At 40.2% G+C, this 23634-nt stretch overlaps 1 pseudogene; it reads left to right on the forward strand.

Moving 5' to 3' along the window:
- The first annotated feature begins 290 nt into the window (after nucleotides 1-290).
- On the forward strand, nucleotides 291-18165 carry LOC149183799 (uncharacterized; annotated as a pseudogene).
- The last annotated feature ends 5469 nt before the right edge of the window (nucleotides 18166-23634 follow it).

Genomic DNA, 23634 nt, shown 5'->3' on the forward strand with positions numbered 1-23634 from the left:
ATCCCTAGAAGGAGCCATTGTTAGCTCTGCTATACAACAAGGATTTTCTATGGTCAGAGACAGGCCTGGTCTGCTTGGTTGTGCTCAAATAGGATGTCAGTGTTAGCCTTGTGGGAAAATGGCCCAAAAAATGGATTCAAAACACTCTTGAACTCTTTAAGAGTTGATTAAGATCTTCCCAAGGTTGAAACAATCATATGCCAAAAGCCCTCAGGAGAGTGGAAATAGACTATCGGGAGGGAAAAACACTCCAAAACCATGAAAAAATACCAAAATCGCAGGCTTAAACAATGGTTGCACAACGGCCATTCGATTTGGCCGATCAATGGTCTAGATCTAATCGATGGATCGCATCGGCAGATCTGATCGGCACTGGCAGGAAGTGGCAATCGGCTGAGGAAAATCAGCAGTATCGGCATGAAAAAAAGGGGAATTGTGATTGCGATCAGCGATGCAATGTGGACCATCGATCGTGCATGCAGATTGACGGCCCACATCGCATCGTTATATCATTGTTGGAAAAAACCAAAGGAGGACTTACGAATGGGCACAGGACACTGCCGATCAGCGATCGTTGATGATCGGATCGGTGCGTCATATCAATGGAGGCTATTGGCATAAACAAAATATAAAGGAACCTTGGGGCAGTGCGATAGAAATGAAACCCGGACTTGATGGGTTTCCGGAATGAAATTGTTTAAATATTTGAAGTCTAGAGGGAGGCCTTTCTTATGTATTTCTCGTGTTTTTCAAGTATTTCAAGAAACAAAGGGAACAAAGGGACCAAGTCTAGTGCGACATGCGACAACGACCCAAGGGCAGACCCGATAGATAGTTAAACCATACTTGAGGAATTTTGAAGTCCGAAAGAAGCAGAATGGGCGGGATTTCTCAGTATTACAGCATTTTCTGTATACAACAGAAAACAATCATTATTAAGAATTTTTCAAGAGGTCACATCACCTAAAAAAGGCCGAGAGACAGAGACAGAAGGTTGGAAGTCGAAAGGCGATAGCACAACACGATGCAGCCCGCAACAGAAGTGATCAAGGAGCATAGACAGCATAACATAGCCATTTCATATTCCCCGAAGGATGAAGGTGGCCAGTGTTCAGCACTCCACACAGTTACTCTTCAACCAACACATTCAAAAAACAGGATGGCTGAGAAGAGAAAGGACAAGACATGAGCAGATCAGCACATCCAACAGTTAAGGGATTTCATCCTTTACGACACTCCACCTGCTCGAGGAGTACAACAGAGCATCAGAGAATGTCAAATTAATTCATTGAAGCAAGCAGATTGCAATAGAGACTCCATCAGATAGTTAAGGTGGTTGGTGGTCAATTATGACCCCTCCACGCATAGAATAGTAGAACATTTTGTAATGAAACTCTATATATACCTAGAACACAGATGTAATCAGGGTTGATGGTTTTTGTTTTGATGTAAGATTCAACTTCTGGGGACTGTAACTACTTTGATATTTGTAGCGTCTGGTCTTCATTTTCAGCTAATACAACCTTCTTTTGTTGTTAATTGCTCACTTTCCATTTCTACTCTATTCTAGGCTATGCCTATTATGCATTTGTTCATGTGCTCTTGATATTTAACATTAGAGGGGTTGTCATCCCACCTCTGTGTTGAAGTCTAGTATGTATCATTGAATGTGTTATGTAGGTTTCTGTTTACTTAGTGCCAGAGAGCTTTCATCTTGTCTGTGCATTAGGAAATAGATTTGCAAACCTCTTTACTGGTTGCAACCAACCATCACATGGTCTTGTGCATTTGCTGGTGTGGTCAGTATTCTCCATGTTCACCTAATCCTCAAACTGTGAGTAATTGGTGGTCTAAAGCCTTGTAGTCTGGGGGTGTTCACCCATGTCTAGAGTTAAGCATAGTAGAAGTGGTTATCTGGCTTGGACAAGCATCATTCCTTCCATTCATCCATTTCCAACATTTTGTTGAGTTTGTAATGTTCCCGAGCATCTCCGAGATACAACCTAGGAGAGTTTCTTAGGGTGATAACAAGCATACACTGGATGTCTGAAAAGAGAAAAACTTTATTTTAAACTCTCAAAATATGAATTTGGCAAAACATCTTTTAATTATTTGGGACATATAGTAGGGGGTGGTGAATTGAAGATAGATCCCTCTAAGGTTGCAGTCATTGTAAACTGGCATAAGCCTAAATCTTCTACAGAGGTTAGAAGCTTCTTAGGACCAACACAATATTGGAGAAAGTTTATTTCCAACTTTTCCTTAATTGCAGCTCCCTTACATTCTTTAACAGGATTGAACAAGGTGTTTCAGTGGGGAGGCAAATAGCAGAAAACCTTCGACACCTTGAAAAAAAAGATTAGTACAGCATTAGTACTAGCACTACCCAATCTTCAAAGACCATTTGAGATTGAAACAAATGCCAATGAATATGCCATGGGAGCAGTGTTGATGCGGCACAGTAAACCCATATGTTATCATTCTGATACATTTAATTCTGCAGTAGTTAAAAAGTGGAAACATTACTTAATGGGCAAAGAGATAGGTAAACATACTGATCATCAACCACTTCAATATCTACACTCCCAAACTAAGTTGGAACAATCAAGACACTATAGATGGGTGGGTTTTCTACAACAATTTCATTTAGTCATCAGATATAGAAAGGGCATACACAATAAAGTTGCAGATATGTTATCTAGATGAATTATAAATGAATCTGCTATACTTAAGCATAATTCAGTATTGCATGAGAGATACATTGAACAATATGCTCAAGATATAGATTTTAAAGATGTATATGCAACTTTGAGTCAAGGGAAACAGGTAGAAGAATTGGATTATCATATTAAGGACCAACTATTGTATCATTGTGGGAAGTTATGCATTCCACAAACTGAAAGAGTAAAGATAATTCGAGAAGCTCACACTTCTCTAATATCAAGTCACTTTGGTGTAAGTAAAACGGTTGCATAGCTGCAAAGATTTTGTTATTGGCCGAAAATGAATGAGACAGTTTCTAGATATGTAAGAGGGTGTACCATGTGTGCTAAAAGCAAGCCCAACAATATAAAACTAGGCTTGTACACTCCACTACCAGTTCCTTCTCGTCCTTGGGAAAGTGTTTCCATGGACTTTGTTGGAGGATTGCCTGAATCTAGGAAAGGTCATGACTATTTATATGTTGTTGTGGATAGGTTCAGTAAAATGTGTATTTTAATACCTTGTAACAAACAAATAACAGTTGAACAAATTGCAAAGTTGTTCTTTCAGCATGTATGGGTTCATTTTGGATTACCCACTTCCATAATATCTTATCAAGATACCCAATTTCTTGGGAATGTTTGGTCAAGCTTATGGGAATTGATGGACACCAGGCTGAAGAAAAGCACAGCTTTTCATCCGAAAATAGATGGTCAAACAGAAGTGGTCAACAGGATAGTGATCTAGTTTCTCAGAGGCTATTGCAGCAAGCATCCCAAACTTTGGGATGAACATTTATGCTATGTGCAACATGCTTACAATTGAGCTAAACATTCTTCTACATAGATATCTCCTTTTGAGACTTGTTTTGGTTTCACACCAAGGTCTCCCTTAGATTTTGACTTTAGTAAAGACATAGCAGTTGATGGACACAGTGATGTAGACAAAGCAACCAAGTTCGTTGAACAAATCCAAGAGATTCACCAGGTACTACAGGAGCAACTGGAAAAGAACCAAATCAAGTACAAGGCAAGGCATGACAAGCATCGGGTGGAGCATAGTTTCCAAGTTGGTGACCAAGTCTGGTTGTATATCAACAAAGACAGGATGTAAGGTGAAGGTAACAAGCTAAAGCCAATAAGGTATGGACCTTTCAAGATACTTGAGAAAATTGATGAGAATGCTTTTTGCCTTGATCTACCAACTTACATGCACATCTACTCAGTTGTTAATGTAGACAACATGGGACTATTTGAACCTCATTAATTGAAGATCATGAAGAGTATATTCAATTGCCTTCTATTGATGATCTGTTACCTAAATATCTTAATGAATTGAAAGAAGATATAGTTCTGGACAAGAAGGTAAGAACTACATGCAAAGGGGATGTCGAGTACCTCAGGATTGGACTCAAAGGTTCAAAACCAAGTAGTTCGAAATGCATAGAAATTGAGCAAGCGAGGAAGAAATACCCTCACTTGATTGATGCTTGAAGGAAAACCAACTTTTGGTGTTCCAAAATCTTTTTCATTGGGAAGGCTATGATCTGAATTAGATCCTAAAACTCTCTAAGTTTCACGACTATTTAAAATTATGCTAAAAGATTCAAGTCCTATAAAATATCGAAGCTATCAGAAGGAATCCTCATAACAATTGTAGTTGTGGCCAGAGCGGAGCAACGAGGACCCTCAATCAAGTGCACAGACCATTGGTCCATGGTAAAGCACAAAGGCACAAAACTGGAAAAACCGGAGGCTAATTCAGGAAACAGAGGTGGATTCTGATATGCGATTAGTGCTAAGTGCTAATTGCGTATCGCAGGGCGTCCCCCTCAGTGAAGGAAAGCCTCGAAATGCTCGAACCCAAAAATGCTATAATATTTGGAAAAGTAACTATTTCGATTCCCTAGCACAGGATTCCCCAAACTAGCAGGATATCGGAAGGCTTCGAGGTGGTAAGTAGTTTTGACTGAGTCCCTCCTGATTCGACACATCGATCGGCACGCGTCCAGTGGAAGAGATATAAAGCCACCCACATCAGACGGGTAAACCTCATGCGACTTATTCGCCTGATATGAAGGATGATCATAGGATCTCGGGGGTCTAGATCGACAGCGGAGATACGTCCCAATGGCTAACCAGATTTGACAGGTCAAAAAGCAAGATGATAGGGATTTGAAGTCCAACATGGATGATAATTTGGTTAAAGGTTCGTGTTCGCAGTCGATCTTGAAGCAAACAGATTTAATGATCATTTGAATATGATTTAGGGAATCTAACACCGAGTTTGTTAGCAAATAGGTGGCCACTTCCCTACAAGGTGTTACCAAGTGATGATGATGTAGAGCATAGGAATTCAAACGGACAGAGGAAAGGAAACCAGAAGGCCAAGAAGTGGAAATGAGTAGCCAAAGAGCATATTGGCTTTAAAGCCATGAACTGATAGAAGCAGAGAAGGAGGTAGAATACAGAGAGGAAACACACAGAGATGAAGAAAGATAATAGCAAAGAATAGAGAGTAGAAGCTGAGCTAACCTAAAGGCAGCATCGAGCCAGACAGATCCAGAAAGAGTTAGAGAGCCTGTGTACTCCATTGAATGCTTGAGAGGTTCAAGAAAGCTCCTTGGTATAGGCCTGTCATACTACTGTGACCCTCATAGGTCAAGTTTCAGTAAGGAGAGTATGTGCACTCCATTCCTACTAACTTCATTTTGTTATTGAGACTCTAATTGAGCTCATTGTTGTAAAACTCTGCTTGAAACATAATAGAGAGGCCACCACTGAAAGGCTGGACCAGGATACGTAGCCCAGGAGCATTGGGTGAACTCCTTATTAAACTTGTTTTCTTTACATGTTTAACTATTATGTTTTCTCTTATTTCCTCAGTGCCTATGTATTTCACAATATTATTGATCTATTGCATAAATTAGCATAGGCACATCCATGCACATGAGTCTATAATACCTTTCATTCTTTATCATGAACAACTTCTAGATCAAATACCATGGATCAAAATACCATGGACCAAATACTTCGGACCAAACACTTAGTTTTCCAAGGTATACACACTTTTCCTTTTGTGAAAGTGCATGTGTATGTACACGTGACTTATATACAGTGAGCCTGCGTGTATACGTGGCTTGGTCAATGGTGTACCTGCATATACCTCTCTTTCTTCATTTTGTGTAGTCTGATATGTAACTCTGTGTTGTTAACCTGTAGTATTGTGATTTTTCATCTGAATGAGTTACTTTCTGAACTGATTCCTTGAACCTGCCCTGCAATTCATCTCATTTTTAAACACTCCTGTCATGCTTTCTGTTGCATCTGATATCTCTTCTCTAGATTCATCTAGTTACCATATACAAGAGAGTTGTTCTGCTACAAGTGGGTTGCCATCAAGTACAACACATACATCATAATGCCAACACAAAATCCAACTCCTAGCTCATTTCCCTTAGAAGAAGTAGTAAAGGAAATCCAAAACAAGCATCCAATTGGCTTATGCTTGGCCAATTCCAACCCACTCCATGTCAAAACCATAGACTTTGGCCTAGAGAGAACCTTGAAAATTAATCTGTCTCTTTATGCTCTCCAAGAAGAGAAGTTATGCAACATGTTAAAGGAAAATCTAGAATCCTTCGCTTGGAGTTACAAGGAAATGAAGGGAGTACACCCCTCAGTGTGTACTCACCCATATACATCAAAGAAGGTTGCAAGCTGGTCTAGAAACTACAAAGGAGGATGAATCGAGCTCTTAAAGATATAGTCAAAGAAGAACTACAAAAACTACTAGATGTAGGATTCATTTACCCTATGTCCGACAGTGAGTGGGTCTCTCCTTTGGTGTTGGTTCTCAAGAAAAATGGTAAGTGGAGAATTTTTGTCGATTACAGGGAGTTGAACAAAGCCACAAAGAAGGATCACTTTCCTCTACCCGTCATTGACCAAGTGCTAGATGGCCTGGCAAGAAAAAAAAAATTATTTCCTAGATGGATTAAATGCATACAACCAAATCCAGATATGTCCAGAAGACCAAGATAAAACCACATTCACTTTTCCTTGGGTTACTTTTGCCTATATGGCCCTTCCTTTTGGCCTATGCAATGCTCTTGCCACTTTATAGAGAGAAATCTTGAGTATTTTCGCTGAATTAGTCCATGATCCGGTGCAGATTTATATGGATGATTTTACACCTTATGGCCGTTATTTTCAAGCAACCCTATCTAACCTAGGAAGAGTGTTGCACAAATGCATCGAAATGAACCTGTCTCTCAGTCTTGAAAAATGTGAATTCTTATTGACTGCAGGGACTGTGCTAGGTCATTCAATATCTCAAAAAGGACAGCAGGTGGACCCAAACAAAATAACTATCTTCCAAAGGTTCCCCACCTCCTTAAAATCGAAGAGATGTCAAAAATTTCCTAGGGTTAGCTGGATACTACCAAAGGTTCATAAAGGACTTTAGCGAGTTGGCCTCTCCTTTATTTGGTCTGTTGGCCAAAGAATCTGAGTTTATATGGTCAAAAACTTGTAAAGAGGCCTTAGACATCTTGAAGGATAAGTTAACTACTGCACTGATTATCCAAGGCCCAAATTGGGCCCTCCCCTTTCATATTCATGATGATGCCTCACACAAAGCCATAGGAGTAGCCCTAGGTCAGATAGATGAAAAACAATCTTATGTTATCTATTTTATCAGTAAGAATTTATCAAAGGCTGAACTAAATTATACAGTGACCGAAAAGGAACTCCTAGCTGTTGTGCATTCATTAAACAAATTCAGGCATTATATTATAGGCTATCAAACATTTGTGCATACTGACCATGCTGAATCAAATATTTAACGAACAAACCAGATGTGAATGCTCGAATTATAAGATGGTTAGTTTTATTACAGCATTTTGATTTAACCATTGTTGATAAGCCTAGTAAGGAAAATGTTGTTGTAGACTTTTTTTCTAGAGTAAATTTTCCTACAGGTGAAGAAGAAATGGTGGATGACCAGTTACTGGATGAGCACTTATTTGTTATTTTAGTTCTCTCTCCATGGTTTGCTGATATAGAAAACTATTTGGTATCAACACAATTTCCACCAAATTTTCCCTCCAAAGAAAAGAGCAAGATAGTCAGGAAAAGTGCCCCCTTGACTTGGATTGGGGCAATCTCTTCAAACTTGGCCCAGATCAAATCTTAAGAAGGTGTGTCAGGAAGGAGGAATTCTTTGACATCCTTCTGACCTGTCATGATGGGCCTTGTGGAGGTCACTTTGCAGCAAAGAGGATGGAATTCCAAGTGTTACAAGCAGGCTATTATTGGGCCACTCTTCATTAGAATGTGAAAAAAAACACTATTCAGTATGATCGATGCCAAAGCATGGGAAGGCCTACTCGAAGAGATGAAATGCCTTCGCAGCCTCACTTTCGAGCCATTTGATAATTGGGACATGGACTTAATTGGGCCTATTGACCCTCCTTCAAAGCAAAAAAAATACATTACTATGTGCACTGATTATTTGACTGAGTGAGCTGAAACTAAGGCAATTAAGGTAGCAACAGAAGAGAAGGTGGTTTAGTTCCTAAGGGAGAATATATTCTACAAATTTGGGTACCCTAGAGAACTAGTCACAGACCAAGGCAGCTAGTTTACCTCCAACATGATTGAAGACTTGCTCAACCATCACAAGATCAAGCATAGAACCTCCACTCCCTATCATCCACAAGCTAATGGGTAAGTGGAGGTGACCAACAGAGCACTGGAGGGCATCTTAACCAAAGTGGTAAGAAACAACAAGAAGGATTGGGCAGAGAGACTAGTTGAGGCCACCTGGGCCTATAATACCACATGGAAGACCACCACTGAATTCACACCCTATGTGCTGGTTTACGAGAAAAATACCTTGATGTCCATTGAATTTGATTATAACACATTAAGGATGGTGGCCCAACTAGATTTGGATCTCAGAAATGCATAGAAAGAGATATTGTTCCAGTTGAATGTCTTGGATGAATTCAAAATTCAGACCCTCCTACATACAGAGGTATTTCAACTTCAGAGCAAGATCTGGCATGATAAAAATATCAAGGAGAAGCAATTTTAGGAAGGTGATTGGGCATTGCTATATGATTCTAGGTATAAAGACTTCAAGGGAAAGTTAAGGACAAGAAGGCTAGGACCTTATGTTGTGGAAAGATGCCACGATAATAGTTCAGTGAAAATCAGAACCATCAATGAAGAAGCCATTCCTTTGCTTGTTAATGGACACCGATTGAAAATTTACAAGAGACCTTTATTAAAAGAAGAGTTCATTGATGATATCAATAAGACAGTGATGATAGTGGAGCAAGTTCTAGCTCATTCCTCATCAAATCACTGAGAAAAGAATTAAGAATAAGGACTTAGGTGGAAACCTCCATGAGGCTCCTGAGTCCCATCATTGGGTTGAAAACTTCTTGAGGTGACCCAATGGTGTCAAAACAAAAAAAAAGAGAATAAGAAAGATCCCTACGTGAAAAACTTTCTTGAGGCACCTAGGGCAAACAACTAGGGTGAAAACCTCTCAGCGGTAGCCTAATTGTTTCCCAAAAAAAAAAAAAAAATCATGAAATTCCCATTTGCAGGTCAGCAAGAAGGATGGTCAAGGAGAAAATGAGGATCGCAAAGAGACCCTTGTCACTCACATATTTATTTTTCCACTCATTACCATGCATTCCTCCATCATTTCTGTCAGTTTTTTCACTCCATTACTTCACTTTATAAAAGGATTGTGTTTTCTATAGGATCCCATGTATTCCTATAGGATCCCTTGAAAACCTACAAGATGATACTGTAGGAATTATAGTGACCCAGAAATCCTACAGGAAGCAGTCCTAAGGCAAATGAATGACTTTCTAGGCCACTAAAATTCACCCTCTTCATCATCAATCACCACACTTTGTCCACCATCATCATCCTTGCACTCACCATTAAAAAGCGAAAAAAAATCAGTTTCAAGAGTATTATTTTTTCAATCTTCAAAAAAAGGGAAATAGAGAGGAAAAATAGAGAGGAATAAAGAACATCACCTGAATATTCCTTGCTCTCCACACTCCATTCCTTCTTTCCATCCATGTCACCATCCTCACAAACCCATTAGGAATAATGATTAAAGAGTTTTGAGGGAGAAGAAGCTACAGGACATCCTGTAGGAAATCCTGTAGCATCCTATCCCATAGAATACTAATCATACTAGCAACAAGCCTTCAGCATGATGATCCAGGAGCTCCAAAACAGCAACATCATATCTTCAACCATAGGTACCTACACAAACAAAGAAGTCATTAGCAGACAGCAAGAGGAGGAATAAGAATAGCATGCAGCAAATACACACAACAACACCTCTGGTCTTCGACAACTACAACATAACATTGGAACCACAAGTAAGTATCCCGCTCGCTCTCTCATATGCATCATGTAGTTAAAAAAATGTAAGGGTTACGAGATAGTTGGTTTAGAATTGAAAATGTGGCCACTTAACTTGGCCACCTTTGTTCACTCAACACATACAAAACTGGGTGTCCTCTCACACGTGGCTACAGTCAACTCAAAGATATAGAAGGAGTAGGACAAAAGTGGTTAAAACTATAGATCCATAAGGTGGGAGCTGATTACGAGGAGTGGGGAATGATGAGGTGGTAGTGGGGACCAACAATCCAAAAATGGAAACGTACCTTTGTTGCTAGCACACCACCTCACCCTGAATCACCATAAGAGGAAATAAAACATCATTCCCATGCATTCATGCATTTCACTTCCTCGAAACTCATTCACTCAGGTCACTCTCATACCTAGGAAACCCTCTAGAAGCAAAACCCCATCATTTTACTGCATAGGAATTCCTACAGGATTGCACAAGAATTCCTACAGGATCATGCACAGGAATTCCTACAGGATACACAAAGACTGTCTACAGGATTGGTAGAGAAGAGTTCAGAAGGGATATCACAGGAGTTGGCCACTGCAAACAATCTAAAGAGGTAGGCTCTGTAATTACATCCCTCTTTACGAGTAATTGAATTAGAAATCCCCTAAGTTTGAGTGAATTTAGCAACTGTGTAAGGGAATTACATACACAGTCATTTTTGTTTTGGTTCTGCATTTGAAAATTGCTTCAACCCTCACATCTCCTCAAGCTTCAACAACAAGATGATAGGAGGATTTAATAGGAGGGATCCCACCAACACTGTGAGAAAGAAACAACACCCCCAAGTGCTTGAAATCTTCACAAGACATAATTGGATGTGGTTTTCAGAAAAATTCTGGGGGTATGATGATGGCGTGGCTCAAAAATTTTCTCTCTCCCTCACTTCACTCACTAGAATCCATGCCATTGTTGTAATAAGGGGCTTCTCTATGGATCTCACCCCTAAGATCATTAGCAAAGTCACCACACTTCGCCTAGGAATACCATGGAGGAAAGAAGACAAAGGAGATAGCCAGGTTGCCAACAGTTAGATCACCATGGGTTAATTAGGATCCGTATAGAATATGCCCTCTAGAACCTCAAAACTCTTATAACATGGTCAGTTTTCAGTGACATACTAGTAGAGGATGACATCAAAGCTTTCACTTATGATGTTAGCCCTACTATCAGTGAAGTGGAAGTAAAGTAGGAAGAGGAAGATACAAAAGGAGATGAGGATGAGATGGACAAAGAAGTAGATGACACAGAGGAACATGGTGAAGAGGAAGAAGAAGAGGGAGAAGAGAAGGAGGATGATGAAGAAACAAAGGAGGATGTTAAGGAGGAAACTAATAGAGATGATGAATATCTACAAGAAGAAGAAGACAGGAAGGACATAGAGGAAGAAGGCAATGGAAAATAGGGGACAAAAAATAAGGAGCAGTCACCTAGGGTGTCTCCAGAAGACATTGAGAGAGTGGCAGCAGATGCCCTCACTAATCTTAGCACCCCAATCAAGGAAAAAGGAAAAAGGCAGAGGAAAACCCAATTATATTTCATGACAAGAAAAATCAAAAGAATAAGATAGGGGAAACCCCAAACATCAACCAAAATTCCTATTGTGATTGAAGACTCCCCTACAAAAAAAGAGAAAATTTCTTCCCCTAAATCCCCTATCACCTATGTGAGGAGGCCTACTACTATATCAAATTCCTCTAAGGGAAAGGCAATCCTATAGGATACACAACAAAATCTACAGGAAGCAAAAACAATCCTACAACATACTTTGTTGAATCTACAGGAGGCATAAAAATTGGAAAGGAAAGGAGGGGAGTAGCAAGAAACTAAAGAAGAGGACCCAAAGATAAAATAACCCAGCCCCCTGTTAGCGCTTGGAATTCACCTAGGCTGAGATAGACAAACTCTCAAGGCTACATCAAACCATTTCACCTCGTAGCTAGCCCTACGAGGTATGAGAAGGCTCTCTCCGGTCAGACTCAAGGTATTTTCTCAATGGGGTGGAAGGGGTCTCGTCATCTTCTTCAGATCAGCGAGTGTTATCTCCACACCAGGTGGAAGGGGCCTCACATTCTTCATCAGCAGAGGCAGTACGGGAGGGCAAGCAGCCCATGATTGAGGATGAGAGAGCTGGCGATACACGTCATGATTCCATTGATTTTGATGCTCATTCTCCTCCTTCAGATTTTTATGAGCTTATCAGACAGAGAGAGGAGGAGAACCTCGTGTTGCAGCGGAAGCTCGAAATGGCTCAATGGACCATCACTTATCTAGAACAGCGCACCAAACAATTAGAAGAAGAAAAAGAACTTGATGAGCTATGGAGGATCCGCAATGATCGAACTTTGAACCGTAGGAGGCCCGGTGATCCATTGTCTGCTGACCGGGATTCCATGCTTATCAGTGTGAATGCACACTTGGAGAGATTGTTGGAGAAGGCAAATTGTGACAAATAGCTGCTACACAACATGAAAACACACTATTGGGCAAGATTGCATGTTTGCAAGGCTAAAATGAAAATTCTCCGAAGGAAGCTGTCAGAGGCCCAGAAGAAGAAGAAAAGGACAAACCCACTCCGTATCTTGGCTGAGGCGTCCCTCACTCACCATGGTACTCATTAGCCTTCATCCAGCATCAAAATCTGAAAATTTTGAGAATTTTGGAGCATTTTGCAAATTTTTGGTAAAATTACAGGTTTTTCCCGTGGAATGGTCTCATTCTCACCCCGGGTGAGACCATTTTCGAGGACTGCTCAGAATTTTGAAAACTTGGCATTTTTGGAAAGGGCATGCAAAGAGAAAAATTACCAATACTTGGGAGAAGCCTGATTTTGAGATTTGAGCCTCCAAAAGCTCAAAATACATCAAAATTTTGACTTTCTGCCCACTTTTTGAGTTGCAGAAAGTGACCTTGGGAGAATTGACTTTGGAGGGGTCAAATCAACTCCAAATCCAGAAATTCCACTTGGGATGGAAAGTATACAGACCAAGCTTTCCAATGAGCCATCTTGCACCTGATTTGGACCAGTGGAACCCACTCAAACGTTGCTGCAAAATGGTGCGACCACTCGAGCCAGAGGTGCGACCACTCAGGCAAAATTTGCCAGTTTTTGACCAGTTCGGCCAGCAAAGCACTGTTTTCACTTTGGTTGACTATTTGGGCATGTAAATGATGGATTCTTGTGTAAATGTCATGGCATTAGATACTTTTACTCTTCTTTACCACTTCTAGAAGCTTCTTTGATGTAAATAGTGAATATTTAATGCATAGATAGGCTTCCTAAGTTTTAGAGGTAAGTTGTTGAGCTGGCCTATTATCTAGTGACTGATTTAGAATTAGTTGCAACAGCTCCTAGGAAGCTGAGCTCGACCCCTAGAGGTGGGGAAAGGAGTTAGATGGTCTATATTATGCTCTCTCTTTCTCATTTTCATGGTTGGACTCTTGTGGGAAAAAGCTTTATTGTATATTGTACATCTATCTCTGCAATTTAAGGAAAAGGAAGGCCAGGGTTTTGCAGACATCATTGTGGATTCTTGTGGATTGTTGTGTTGATGGTGTGTTCTCTACATGTTCTTGTAAGTTTGTTTATGTATTCCACATCTCTCTTTTGCTTCTAATTGGACAGATGAAGTGGTAAAGTTTGAATTCATGCTTTGACATGCTCAGCTTTTTAATTTGTTCAATATTTATGTTTTCTACTGTCTAGAGAGGATTCAAAATGGTTGTTTGCCCTCTTTAGCTCCTTCTCTATCATCCCTGATCATCCATATCAGATTAAGGCATCAGCGCTCACTCCTACCTTTCCCCAAAGATCCCCCTGCAAAAACTGTGCTCAATCCCCGCACCCTGAATTGCACTCCCTCCAATTGCCACCAAAGACCCCAAAAATCATTAAATCAACCCCCCTATCAATTTACTAGCCTAAAATCTTTATTCTTAATTGGTCAGCCTAATCATATTGAAAGATCTATCAAATCTGACCCGAGAGAGCCTTCTCATACCTCGTAGGGCTAGCTACGAGGTGAAATGGTTTGATGTAGCCTTGAGAGTTTTTCTATCTCAGCCTAGGTGAATTCCAAGCGCTAACATAGTGGCGACCATACTGGGGAGAACAAACTTGTTTGTGTGTTGATGTGTGTGTTTCGCAAGTCTTAGACGGAGCCTGAAGTTACGCCAGAAGCCTTCGAAAACGCTCTTGTTTTACATCAGCGCAAGTAGATAAACGCTGCTTCAGTCAATCTCCGTGAGCTTGTGAATACGACCACTTCGATTGCATTTTACCCCAGTACATGTATCAATGTCAGATCTGATGCTGATGGTGGACAGTAGTCAGATACATTTGCAGGCTGAATCATTCACCTGGCGACTCCAACTCGATCCAGACATTCCAGTGCCTGTTGATATGTTCATGCAATGGTAGGGTATGTGGCAAACCCTGCACTGTGTGAAGCTCTAAACGAATTTAGAGAAAGCTTAGTGGATATTGAAATTAATGAAGAAGTTTTAAGTTTTTTCCTTCAATGTTTGAAATCTCTGAATTATCATCCTAGCGTCTGTGAGTTATTTGTTGAAAGAATCAAGAAGGAGATTCAAGATTTAGATGAGCAGATCCAGTCTTATGATTTCCAAGACCCTAAAAAGTTCTTGGAAATCCTCCTTCCTTCACAACAAGCAATAACAGACTTGCCTATAGAGGTATACATTGACAATGTGCAGCTGGAAGCATGTGTTGCAGAGTTGGGGCAGCCAACAGAGTCCGGTGTCCGTGATCCTATTGCGGCATACATGGACACATTTTTCAGGTTGATTGACAGATCAGGCTGTATTTTCCGTGACCAGGGTCATTATGAGCATGAAGGGCTGCCAGCAATTGCATCTGTGACTTCGTGGCAGCATTCTCAAGCGGCTTCATTGTCAGGTTTACTTGAATGGTTAATATGGCATTTTAGCATTACCTGATCTCTTGTTTATACAGCAGATTAGAGTAGGATTTGTAAATAAATAAGCAGCCATAAGGGCAGCATCTTGTTTTAGTTTGCTTGAAGGTTGTTTGAGTTCAGTTTCAGTTTGAAAATAAGTCAAGAGTTGTGTTGATGATGACTCCATTGCCCAATGGATGGAGGCACTGTCTGCTCTCCCAAAGTTCTGCGGTTCTTGGCACCTCCAGGAAGCTGTAGCTGCCATCCCAAATGGAGCCAATGTTAGACTCTGTCTCATGTCAGAGATTGATTCTTCTTCAAAACCCTGTTTTGAAGAAGAAATCATTAAATGTGTTGTTTCAGATTATGTAATTTATTCTCCACTCTTCAAAAGGCAGCAGCTTCCTCAGCTCCTATCTCTGCAAAAGCACAAACACAATTCAAAACATCATCAGCAATCAAAGTCTGGCAATTTAATAATCAAATCAACAATGCCTTCCGCTCCTTCATCCTCACAGGTGGTTCCCATTGCGAGGCATGGTGTAAATGTCATTCTAGATATCTATCATTTTATCATTTTCAGGATCAACAAACTATGCTGATATGAAAACCACAGAAACAATCTTGATTCAGAAGAATAGCAGTGGAGAAGGCATCTTGCAGGATCCAATTCTTGGACCTTTCTCAATCCTTAGAATAGGAATCAAGTTATCCATATGCATCTAGATTTTCAGGGCATGGTACCATGGGAAAATTAATTCTATCCATTATTATATTGTGCATTATACTGGTAGCCATAGCACTTCTTGTCTCTGCGGCTTGCTTTATACACTACAAGTACAGACTAAGAATCCCGTTTTCAAATGTCTCATTTGATAATAGCACAAACAGTTTTACTAATCTAATAAGCCAGGGGTCATCTTTCACGGAGGAGTTTCATGCTCATGACAGCTCATGCCTCAGACCTATTACAGGATGCATGGGAAGAAAATCTTTCAAATTCAACAGTAAAAGTGAAATGATACCAGGCACAATTGTACAACAGATCTCTTATTTACAACTAGCTGAGGCAACTGAGCAATTTTCAATGTTTAATCTCATTGGCGGCAGGAAGCTCTGGTGGTGTTGATGTGCCTCTTAGTAGTGGATCATTTCTCTCAAATATCGAGCGGAGGCACAAACTTATGCGCAAGGAGGACTCGGGCATGCTACAGAGGGACTGCTTTACGATTAGCATTGCAAAATGCAGGTATATATTTTGGTTATCTTGCAGTGAAGATATTCAGTGGTCAAAGCTGCTTGCAAATCTGCCTTTGCGCAACTTATTGCTCTATATGGAGGATCACCGGACGACGTATGAACATTTATTTCCACAGTGGACTCAAAAGAACAAATACGAGTTTCAAAGGGCAGAATGGCTTCTGTTGTGAAGACAGTGCCGTTGTATCAGTCGACAGCAATATAAGCAGGGTATTTCGTTTTTGGGAACCTCGACCAAGGCTTCTAATGTTTTGGGGATCAACAGTGTTGTTGGTTATCTTCTTGGTATGGAGTTTGAAAGAGGGAGCCACAAACATATGGCTTTTGTTATGTTTATCACTGTCTTCATAGCATTACTAGACGCTCTTTTGTTTCGGGTACAGGTTGACAGTAGCGATCTCAGTGTGGATGAACCAAATGGGGCATTTGACATTCCTGATGGACTAGCTCATTTCCGAACGAATATGGAGGAACTCCTTATTGATATTTGTCACCTTTTAGGCCCTGCACAATTCATTCAAAAGATGTTTGCTGAACCATGAAGCTCGTTAGAGGGACCAATACCTTGGCAGGAAGTGGAAGTTAAGGTGTTTGTCCTGAATGTGGTGGCCGAGATAGTTTTGCAAGATGCACAACCTTTTGACGTTTCAGTCTTAATGCACTTGGTTATGGTTCTGTCGAATAGCTCCTCTGGTGGACATACATGCTTTATGTGTTGGGTGCAAAAAGTCAATTGTTGAAGTTGTGGGCTCATACTCAAAGTGGGTTTGCTCTTTTCATGAGGCTATTGTACCATTACTTTTATTTTTGGCTTCGGGGTTGGGTCGTTCTCTGGCTGCCAGTGCATGTGCTAATGCCTTACGCAGAGTTTGTGATGATGCTTCCAAAATGCTGGCTGAACCATCAAATTTGGAAGTCCTTCTTTGGATAGGAGAGGGTCTGGAAGAAATGCATTTACATCTCCATGAAGAAGAAGATGGGATTAGTGCAGTTGCATTTGTTCTTAATACAGTTCGAAACAGAGAGCTGGTGAATAAGTCCTTGGAAAGATTGTTGAAGTCCAGCTATGAGGCTATTGAAACTTCTTCTAAAGGTAGAAAGTGAAGGCCCTTTGACACAGCATTCAATTGGTTATGCTCAACTTTTAGAGTCAGTTGCGAGGGCATTCTACAGGATGGGTGCAATTTTCACCCAGCTTTCAACCCCTGGTTTTTCCTTATCACTTGGAGATGAGACTATTATCCTCATATTGAGACACTTCTGGCCACTCCTTGAACGTATATTCAGTTCTGATCATATGCAAAATGGTTGTTTTTCAACTGCTGTTTGTAAAGCCCTGTCACAAGCTATTCAAGCCTCAGGTTGGAACTTCTCAGCACTATTGTCAGAAGTGATGGATTGCCTTTCAAGAAATTTTCTTTCCTTCCAACATCATGAATGTTTCATAAGAACTGCTACTGTTGTTATTGAGGAGTTTGGGCATGAAGAAGAATATGGGTCATTATTCATTAGTACATTTCAAATGTTTACTGCAGCAGATTCAGTTTCTGCATTGAATTCCTCTTATGTTTGTGATCAAGAGCCTGATCTAGTTGAAGCATATACAAGCTTCACATCAACATTTGTCCGATGCTGCCCCAAGAAGGTGGTGGCCGCAGCTGAATCATTGGTTGAAACATCCTTCCAAAAAGCAGCTATTTGCTGTGCTGCTATGCATCGTGGAGCAGCTCTTGCAGCCATGTCATATATGTCTTGTTCTGGAGGTTTTAGCAGCCACTCAAAGACCTGGAGAGCTGGGAAAGACTTGGTTTCAAGGTACTACTGAGGCCGTCCGCCAATTTGCTTGACTTTTTGAGAATGCAAAAAACAAAGAGATCGATGACATTCTTATCTTGTCTGGAGATCATTTGTATCGTATGGATTACGTGGATTTTGTTCCGAAGCACAGAGACAGTGGTGCTGATGTTACAATTTCTTGTATCCCTATTGAGGACAGTCGTGCATCTGATTTTGGTTTGATGAAGATTAATGATAAAGGTCAAGTTCTGTTTTTCAGCGAGAAACCAAAAGGGAAAGATTTGAAAGCAATGGCGGTGGATACGACTGTATTGGGATTGTCACCAGATGAAATAGAAGTAGCAATTCATACAGATTCAAAACACGCAGATCGCCTTAGACTTCTATATGCCAGCAACGAAGCATTAGATCTTGGTTATGTCCCAGTAAAGAGGAGTGAATTCCTTGGAAACCGAAGGAGTTTTGAAGCTTTGAAACAAGTTAACAGGGAGAACACTGGCCAGGTATATGAATTACGGCTTGGAGCATAATTTGCAGATTGTAAAACAAAGACTTTTACTGTATTGTATGGTGACTCGACATCTCAGCTCCACAGAAATCGTGCAACTGACCTCATTACCCCATACAGGATTTTGTTCCATGATTTCCGCCAGCGATTGATCCTTTGGAGATTTTGTGGGTGATGTGGCTCTTAGAAGGCGGATTATGAGCTTTTGTTGATGCCACCATATTGCATGTGATTGGGTGTGTTGGAATTCGATGGTGGCATATTATAACTCTGGCTTGGTCATCTTTGGTGTCGATTTCTAATTCTGGATATGGTTGTTCATTAGACGTGTAACAAATCTGTAAATACCCTTTTGATCCATCGACCAAGTGCGTCCATAGAGGAGAGAATTCCGAAAGCAGGTGGCAGTCTATGACAAATGGCAACTTTGAAGATTCCTATTTCAAAACAGTTTGACTAGCAACCTTCACAACTCGACACCTTGTGCAATCTGATCCCGATTTGGTCTTTTTTTTGAATATTAATTAGTTTTAATTCCTAGAGGTTAGTTTTCGGTTCCTAGAAGCTTGAGCATGTAATTGGTATTGAAGCAATACTTTGGATTTTTTTTTTTTTTAGAGGGACGTTGTATTATTTTAGGATAGAAAGCTGTCCTCTTTTCTAATTTATTGTAATTGTTCAAACAACGCCCGGATTGTGGGTCGATCTGTTGTTTTTAGGATAGTTTATAAAAATTTTCATTTGTAAGAGAGTCAGAGTGAGGAGAGTTTTCTGAGCTGCTGAAGCGTAGCAGAGCTTTCTTGTACAGTCTTTGAGAGAGATTTTTAATGGAATTTTACAGTTCTGTTTGCTGAGATTCATGTGGTATAACAATTTAACATTAGTTTTTCCTCTGTTACATATGTAAACCGTTATGTTTCATTTCATTTCATGATCATTTCTAGCTGAACAAATGAAGTGTTTAGGTAGGAATTCATAGTATTATATGCTCCTCCTATAAGTTTGTTCAATTCAATGTTTTCTTCTGTTTAAGGAGGATTCAAAGTATTATTTGCCCTCCTTAGCTCCTCACCAGTCTTGCCATCCCATTTAAAATCTAGATTTGGTGTTAAATTGCTTGCCTACCTTGCCTCAGTTGATAATCTGTGTAGTCATTATATTTCTCTGTTCAAGCTGTGATTTTGCCCATGCAGCCCAGAAAAACCCCGTCTTTAAAAACCCCAAAAACTTCAAATCAACCTTCCTAATCAGTTTACTAGCCTAATATCTTTGATCCTAATTGGTCAGCTCACCCCATTGAGAAAATACCTTGAGTCTGACCGGAGAGAGCCTTCTCATACCTCGTAGGGCTAGCTACGAGGTGAAATGGTTTGATGTAGCCTTGAGAGTTTTTCTATCTCAGCCTAGGTGAATTCCAAGCGCTAACAGCCCCAACCTAACCTGGACTCCTATTACCGGTTTACTAAAGGAGGTAGGGTCATACCTCAAAATTTTTCCATCCCATTGTTCTTCGAGCTTGAGAAGGAGAGGGTCAGAACTCACCGATGGATGCAGACCACTAAATCAAAGGGGGTGGAAGACATTGGGCACATGGAAGAGAAACTCAAGGAGATGGGTAGAGAGTTAAGTGGCTTGAGGGATAGAGAATCTATAATGAGAAATCAACTAGAGACAAAAAACTCATGGTTGAGGAGACAACTGCAGGAAAGAGAGAATCAATTGGCATGTATGGCTAGTCTCTCTTTGGAAGCAATCCAGTGTAGGATTCTACCTAAATCCTATGCTCTCTACCTCAAAGAACAATGGCTGCAGTTTTAGATTAATACCCGAGCACATAGAGGCACCATGCCATTTTAGGACTACAAGTAGTTTATTAATCTTTTTGATCAAAGTACACTAGAAGATAGGGCCAAAATGGCTGAGTTTTATTTGCACAACATGGCCCTCATAGACAAGAATGTATGGGACCCTAATGCCAAGCTAGCAGATCTACAATTAATGGCTTTGGCATCATGGATGAACCATGAGGAGTCAAGGGCTACAGAGATGAAAAGGATATTGGCAAGAGAGAAAACTAAACCTCTTCTAATCAGAACTGAACAATCAAATCCCATGGCCCTCACCAGTACCCATAATTTGATTGCAAACAATCCTCAATTGGAACCTAGATATCTTGTTGCCCAAGTGAAAGAAATTTCACATTTTGAAGACATGTTCAAGTTTCTAAGAGATGATAGTCTACATGCTTTCTTGAGGAGATAGAACACACTGCCATACAACTTAAAGATAAGAGAGTATCACTGTCCTCAAAGGTTGAGAGAGGCACTCAGTAAGACACCTATGTATAAGCAATCTATGAAAATGTTGAAGGTCGATTGGATTGGCCTAAAACTCTATCCACCACTACTCTTATGGATGCTAGAAGGGAGAAAAGAAGAAGAAGAAAAGAGGCAGTGGGAGGAGGTAGAAAAGAAATCAGGCTTCTATGAACAAGAAGAGGAGACCATAGTAGAGGCATGGGATGTCATAGAGGCCACTAGAGCCATGAAGGATATGGATATTGATTAAGTTCCTCATAGGATGAAAAACACTTTTAATAGGGGGGTGATGATGAGCCTCATCATTGGGTAATTATATGGGCCTTAATTCACCTCCTAACTTAGTCAAACCAACTTTTCTCATAACTTTTTACATTTTTTTTATTATATTTTGTTTATGAGGTGAGTTAGAGTTAGATATTATGCTTTGTGGACTAATATGCATTGAATGCAGGACTAACGGAGAAAATCAAGGAATTTTGGCAAAGACCAAGGTCAGAACTCGAATGGGACAAGGGAGAGGGATTGTAGGAGGTAAATCCTCCTCATTTACTACTCCTCCATTCGAATATTCCTCCATTCATCACATCAGAATGGAGTTCCAGCAACCGAATCACGAGGACTAGAAGGCAACCGAGCAAGTGAGAGACAAAGCACAATTTTATCTCAAGTTTGGGAGCCGAGCCTCCCTAATTTTAAGGAAGTCATTGGGAACTTTGGATGTATAAGTAGAGAGGCCTAGGACCTCAGTAGGATTTGGATATTTATTGTTTATAATTTAATTTCGATCTGCAATACTTGTGAAAGTTCTCTTGATGTAATTTTTTATTTTGATAATAAGGATGAGTTTTGTTTTGAGCCATCACTGAGTTAACTCAGAGGGTTGATGCTCTTGGGTTAGGGCCCAACCCTAGCAGCCAAGGCTCTTTTTTATTGTACATGTATGTTTAGTGTAGATTCATAGCTTCATTGTTAATTTTGTTTTTAGATGCATCTCCATTATAAGTACTGTAGATTAGATTGGTTGTTTAATAGTTTGCTTCCATTTGTGCCTTATTTCAGGTAGCAGGTTAGCAAGGAGAAAAAGGATCACCACAAGGTTGTTAGAAAGTGCCTCGGCCTAATTTTCTCCCTTTGGGACCATGACTTGAGGAAGGGACCCTTAAGCAGCCCCAAAAACACAGATTTCTACTTCTTTTATGAGCTTTGGAGTTCGATGTCTTTAATTTAGTATTTGGTTAGTTTTGCAAGGTAGATTTCATTGCCATCTTTTTCATCTCCATTTCTGTAGTAGATCTCACTTATGCTTTCATTCCTTTCAGCAACTTTCTACATGCATGGTATATGCAGTTGATTCATTAATTCTGATTTTCTAGATCATGAAAATGTGTCTTGTTGCATATCTTTTTGGGAAGACACACATGTTTTATGCAGAATAGGTTCTTCAGGAGGAGACTAAGACTTCATAGCCAACAACCACTTTCCACTTCATCCACCTTAGCCATCCCTTGTTTTCACCATCTCCTTCAGTATTTTCCATCATTATTTGATAGAAATTCTCCCAAGGACATTGAGCGAATCTATCCATCTATTATCTTGGATATTGACTCCTGAGTGATCCTAGACCTTCTCCCACTCCATTACACCCATCACATACCTTTCCTAATCCTCCCATCACCTCCAAAACCTCACATTTAGCTCTCGGCTATGTCCTGTAGGTTTCCTGTAATTCCTATAGGATCATCCTGTAGGTTTCAAGTACATCTTGTAAGTTTTCCTAAAACTGTCAGTTTTGAGGCCAAATTGATGGAAAACCTCTAGGAAGTCACCAAAATCTTCCTAGGGGTCCTCCACACCATCCAACCATTTCATAACCCTTCCAGCCATCCTCAAACATCCTTAATTCACCTGCCACATCCATAAGAACATTTTTTTTGCATACTTGATTTTGCATAAAAAGACCTTAAAGGAAAAAACAAATTTAGTTTAGTCTCTTTACTTGCACATTAGTGTTGTTTGATGCTTCTTAATTATACAACTCAGATAATATCATTTGTTTCATGTTGATTTAGCATTTATTCCTAGCATATCTTCTTAAATGGTTAAATAGGGAATGGTTTGATTTAGCATTACATGTTGACCTTCTCCATTATTTTAGTAGAGTAACTCTCTTAGAAGTAGATTTAACTTTCATCCATCAAAGAATCAATCTTCTTCTGACTCCATAAAAGTCTGGCTTGGAACCCCAGTGGTCTCTTGCTAACTGAACAATGACAACAGGCAAGACCATCACTTTTACTTGTGCATACAACACTGTCACCTCCAAGTTTGTATGAACCTCGGGTTGATAAGTAAAGCTGGTAGCCCAACAGTTGTAGCATCCTTGCTAAAATATTGGTGCTTATCAATAGAGAGTAAATCTTTCCACTTCCTCCTAACCCTAAGGATTATGAGAGCACCACTAATGAAGGGGGGGATGAAGAATTTCCAGAGTCAAAGTTTCCACATAGTCCTAATCCAAAGGATTATGAGAGCAGCACTAATGAAGGGGATGATGAAGAATTTCCCCAGTCAAAGTTTCCACTTCATCCTAATCGTAAGGATTATGAGAGCACCACTGATGAAGGGGGTGGGTAAAGAATTTACAGAGTCAAAGTTTCCACTTCCTCCT

The sequence above is a fragment of the Pinus tabuliformis genome, chromosome 3_2 (genome assembly GCF_031772625.1).
Source record: "Pinus tabuliformis cultivar Carrire ecotype Pingquan chromosome 3_2, CPIR1, whole genome shotgun sequence".
In the NCBI taxonomy this organism is placed as follows: Eukaryota; Viridiplantae; Streptophyta; class Pinopsida; order Pinales; family Pinaceae; genus Pinus; species Pinus tabuliformis.